Below are 5,979 nucleotides of genomic sequence, written 5' to 3' on the forward strand. Positions count from 1 at the left end.
AAATAATAAGTAGTTCTCCTTTTTGGATACTTTATTTCTTCTCTCCCGTTCTCCTTCCTGTCTCCCTTCTCTTCCTGTATTTTCTGTCGGAATCCTTTCAAATAAATCAGTTATTAGTCTTAAAGATTCTTATTTTGCTTTTCATAACTGCCTTCCTGATTCCAATTGTCGTTGATCCCTTTCGTCTTAGAAGAAAGAAGTCTTCAAAACAAGAATCTTGAAGACTTCTTCTTTCTCTCCATGAGGAAGAAGAAGTCTTCAAATCAAGAGTCTTGAAGACTTCTTCTTCGTCAAGGAGAGAGAGAAGAAGTCTTCAGATTCTTGTTTTGCTTTTCATGACTGCCTTCGTGATTCCACTTGTCGTTGATCCCTTTCTTCTTAGAAGAAAGCAGTCTTCAAAACAAGAATCTTGAAGACGTCTTCTTTCTCTACATGAGGAAGTAGTCTTCAAAACAAGAATCTTGAAGACTTCTTCTCCCTTATGGTGAGAAAGAAGAAGTCTTCAAGATTCTTGTAAAACTTTTCATGAGTGCCTTCCTGATTCCACTTGTCGTTGATCCCTTTCTTCTTAGAAGAAAGAAATCTTCAAAACAAGAATCTTGAAGACTTCTTCTTCCTCATGGAGGGAAAGAAGAAGTCTTCAAGATTCTTGTTTAGCTTTTCATGAGTGCCTTCCTGATTCCACTTGTCGTTGATCCCTTTCTTCTTAGAAGAAAGGAGTCTTCAAAACAAGAATATTGAAGACTTCTTCTTTCTCTCCACGAGGAAGAAGTCTTCAAAACAATTATCTTGAAGACTTCTTATTCCTCATGGAGAGAAACAAGAAGTCTTCAAGATTCTTGTTTAGCTTTTCATGAGTGCCTTCCTGATTCCACTTGTCGTTGATCCCTTTCTTCTTAGAATAAAGAAGTCTTCAAAACAAGAATCTTGAAGACGACTTCTTCCTCATGGAGGGAAAGAAGAAGTCTTCAAGATTTTTGTAATACTTTTCATAACTGCCTTTCTGATTTTTTTGAAAATAAGCTAGATACAGGAACTCTCTATTGTTGGCTGGGCGGGGCTGGCCCCCCTCCTGCTAGCCCGGAGGGTCTCCCCCTTCCCGCTGGAAGGGCGGGGCTCCCCCCTTCCCGCTGGCAGGGCGGGGCTCCCCCCTTCCCGCTGGCAGGGCAGGGCTCCCCCCTTCCCGCTGGCAGGGCGGGGCTTCCCCTTCTCGCTGGCAGGACGGGGCTCCCCCCTTCCCGCTGGCAGGGCGGTGCTCCCCCCTTCCCCCTGGCAGGGCGGGGCTCCCCCATTTCAGCTGGCAGGGCGGGGCTTCCCCCTTCCCGCTGGCAGGGCGGGGCTCCTCCCTTCCCGCTGGCAGGGCGAGGCTTACCCCTTCGCGCTGGCAGGGCGGGGTTCCCCCCTTCTCGCTGGCAGGGCGGGGCTCCCCCCTTCCCACTGGGAGGGCGGGGTTCCCCCCTTCCCGCTGGCAGGGCGGGGCTCCTCCCTTCCCGCTGGCAGGGAGGGGCTTCCCCTTCCCCAGGGCAGGACGGGACTACCCCTTTCCCGCTGGCAGGGCGGGGCTCCACCCTTCTCCCTAGCAGGGTGAGGCTCCCCTTCCCCCTGGCAGGGTGGGGCTCCCCCCTACCCGCTGGCAGGGCGGGGCTCCCAACTTTCCGCTGGCAGGGCGGGGCTCCCAACTTTCCGCTGGCAGGCCGGTGCTCCCCCCTTCCCCCAGGCAGGGCAGGGCTCCACCCTTCCCACTAGCAGGGCAGGGCAGGGCTCCCCCGCTGGAAGGGTGGGGCTCTCCCCTTCCCGCTGGCAGGCGGGGCTCCCTCCTTTCTCCTGTCAGGGCAGGGCTCCCCCTTCCCGCTAGCAGGGCGGGGCTCCCCCCCTACTGCTGGCAGGGCGGGGCTCCCCCCTAACTGCCGGCAGGGCGGGGCTCCCCTCTTACCGCTGGCAGGGCGGGGCTCCCCCTTCCTGCTGGCAAAATTTATCATATATATATATATATATATATATATATATATATATATATATATATATACATATAGCATCGAGTTTATATCCCCACACTTACATAAATCTCAATTTCAAAATAAATATCATCTTGAAAACATTACAAGTTCCATTCTCTAGCGCCATGATGTTCGTGAAGTGAATCTTTATCTCTCAAAGAGTTGGAATTGTTGAAAGACAAACAGGCAAAAATGGAAGTAATAGGAAGTAATAATGTTGTTTCTGGAAGGGTTGTAAGATTTCGGTAGATTTAAATAAATGGATAAATTTCAGGAATTTAGAATGTAAGAACTTTAATAAATGCAAAGAAATATCTTGTAATTCCAAATTATAAAAGGGCTCAGTGCGCCGGCCAATATTCACCTCGTCAGAACTCTCAAAATTTACGTTTTGGTACAATTATCATTATTATTATTATTACTATTATTATTATTATTATTATTATTATTATTATTATTATTATTATTATTATTATTATTATTATTACTTCCACCACGGAGGACATGTTTTCACCTCTGCTTATTTGTTTGTCACCAACCTAACCCAAAAAGTTACGGGCAAATTTTGACCAATGTACTACAAATATATTAAAAATTATGTATTCAGGCCGAATATCTCTCTCTCTCTCTCTCTCTCTCTCTCTCTCTCTCTCTCTCTCTCTCTCTGAATGTCATTTAGGCCGGCATAACTCATGTATGGTATTTTTTTTTTTATTATTATTTTACATCGAACCATATCTGAAAGTACTTTTTCTTTCACCGGTGACTTGAACAAGACTAATGTCGAAATAATCTAACGTAACTGTTAACGGAAGGAATTGTTTAGCTGCGATACTCCAATAATTTCCAAATGATTTTGCAGATTCATGATACACACACACACACACACACACACACACATATATATATATATATATATATATATATGTGTGTGTGTGTGTGTGTGTATATAAGCATATATATATTTATATAAATATATATATATATATATATATATATATATATATATATATATATATATATATACACAAATATATATATACACGTGTGTATGTGTGTATTCAGTATTTGCAGTGGATATTCGAAGCGTCAAATTATAAAACAGAATGAAATATGGCAACTCGATTTGTAAAGTTTTAATGCTTTCACTAGCAAAAACCCCCATTTGCTGTCTTCTATTCGTTAAGGGTGGAGAGGGTTCCGCCCATTTCACAGTAGTAGTAAGAAGAGCAACACTTTTTGTGTTTTGTCATGGGAACACAAGAGACATCTGACGAAAGATTTCCCCCCGGGTGTCTGCGTTCTTTTGATTCTATATGTACGTATACCGCACCTTTATTTTCCCCAGTTCTTCGATTACCATTTAACTAAATAACTCATTATATTTTACCTCTGTTGTTTTATTGTATTCAATGTTAAATATACACATACCATTGCCAAAGAAAAACATTATAATTAAAAGAGGTAAAATAGATTACCTTGGTCCGTAAAAAAAAATAATCTATTGATAATCATTATAAAACCTTATACAGGTGGTATTTATTTCCAAGTGTTAGGGTAATCCAGATAATTAATAAAGAATATATCTTAAAAACTAAGATGCAAGATTTATTTGGTTGAGAACAGCGAGGAAGCCGTTCTGGATGGGGGGGGGGGGGGGGAGGCGTTGTCGGTGGCAGGGTGATTTGCCTGACGGAGTAACACACAGCAGGCTGGAGGAATCTGGAGGAGGACCTTTGCGTCACACGGCGCTCGAGGCGTCAATTAGTTAATTATCTAATAATTTTCCTTCTTCGTCTCTGCTTAAATGTAAAAGTGGTAGCCGATTTGGTAATGTCCATGACTGGTGATCACCAGACTGGGATTTAAATCCCTCTCACACTCGTTAGTTCCTTTGGTCGCTGCAACCTCATCATCTTTGTGAGCTAAGTATGGGGGGTTTAGGGGAGCCTATAGGTTTATCTACTGCAGCCATTGCCTGGCCCTCCTTGGTCCAAGCTTGGGTGGAGAGGGAACTTGAGCGCTGCTCATAAGTATTTATGGACCAGTCTCTAGGGCATTGTCCTACTTGATAGGACATTGTCACTGTCCCTTGCCTCTGCCATTCATGAGTGGCTTTTAAAACCTTTAATAATGCTATCATCATTGCCGGCATATAAACCCTATTGATTCACAACATCTTACCTATTTCATTGTAATTATTTTGGCAGACATAATTTTCTCTCTCCTAATGTTATCTTTCTTCTTCGTTGTTAACTGAGTTATGATATAAGATCCAGAAAGAACACGAGGTCTAAGCGAGGGAGCCGTTCTAAAGCAGAACAGAGAATATTTCTTCATAGTTAGGATCTTCGGCCTTGACAATCTAACAATCGGAAAATCACTTCCTAAATAATTCACAAAAATAGTTTCCTTGACATCTCGTTTAAGGATTATTCCATTAAGAAAGAATATTGAAAATGGATATCTTATGACATTTTAACTAATGATATTTTAGATATAATGGCTGGTTTCAGATTTGCATAACTTAATGAAGGCAGAGGCTCTCGTTTTTTAGCAGTCCCTTAAAAATACTTATAAAAGATGACATTTGCAATGGAAGATGGGTTTTTTGGAGATTTGATATTCTGACCCGCTCCAAGTTAAATATTTAGTGTAGTTTTTAACAATGAATCTTTTTTTTCCATCGCTTTATGTACTGGTCTGTATTTAGCCACATGGAACTGATGTGATATTCTAATGGAAGTGGAAAATATTCTTGAATGGATAAGAGATTTTTTTTCTATTTCTCCAGGCGTTGGCTTAATTACATTATTTTACACATATTTCATTGAACTTTTCTCTGTTAGCTTTGCAGTTAAAAATACATTGGGTGTTATATTTGAATATTGTAGCAAATAATACTAAGAGGGTATTTACATAATTTCCTTATGATTTAACGTTGGATGTGTGTATTCCACAGTTTGGTTATAGTAAGCAGTAAACAGTAAAATAAAAAATCGAAATCAATATGGGTATTTTAAAGTTACGGCCTAAGAACCAAAGTAAATTTCACTGAACTTATTTCGACCCGGATGCAATAACTAAAAATTGCAATAATTCAGCGCGATTCCAACTCAACGTTGAGATAATCTGGAGTACAAGATTCACCTTGCAAATAAAGCCGATGGAATGCCTTTGTTAAAGAGAAAACGCAGTTGAACAAGGCAGAGAGATCAACACGTGCCTTGGCCATTGCTATTTTCAGAATAGACCCTGACTCTTGCCTTTGATGGGAAATTCATCGTATGCAACATGTCGAAGCGAGAAGGCAAGGAGACTCCCGAATTTTTGTTTGTAGAAATACAAGTTATTATGTAGTAACATGGCCTTTGTGATACATGACATGTGGCAAATGGAAATCTCCCTTTATTCGTCTCTAATGGATTTTCAATTGGGAGAAATATGATATGTTTGTTGGAAACGCAAAGGAAGATAAGCTAGTAATGCTTGTGATGAAATTTATGAAATTTAATTATATATTAATTCTCTCTCTCTCTCTCTCACTCTCTCTCTCTCTCTCTCTCTCTAGAGAGAGAGAGAGAGAGAGAGAGAGAGAGAGAGAGAGAGAGAGAGAGAGAGAGAGAGAGAGAGAGAGAGTTTAACTTATCACCTTTGGTTTGTATACTTATGTACACTCACTACATGTAGACGTTAAAAAGCCCGTTAATTATGGGGGTCATTCATTTGATTTTTTCCTCCATTACAAATCAAAGTTTTCGAGAATATTACTTGAAAAGGACATTAGTTATAATTTGAATTTGTTCTCTCCCTATAAGTAAAGAATCATTATTATTATTATTATTATTATTATTATTATTATTATTATTATTATTATTATTATTATTATTATTATTATTTTTAATGAACTCTATCTATCTGTTAATGGACAGCACAGGGAACGTGTCATGCAATCTGCGCAATTATTATAGTCATCTTGTGC

This window comes from Palaemon carinicauda, chromosome 3 (assembly GCF_036898095.1).
Source record: "Palaemon carinicauda isolate YSFRI2023 chromosome 3, ASM3689809v2, whole genome shotgun sequence".
NCBI classification, from domain to species: domain Eukaryota; kingdom Metazoa; phylum Arthropoda; class Malacostraca; order Decapoda; family Palaemonidae; genus Palaemon; species Palaemon carinicauda.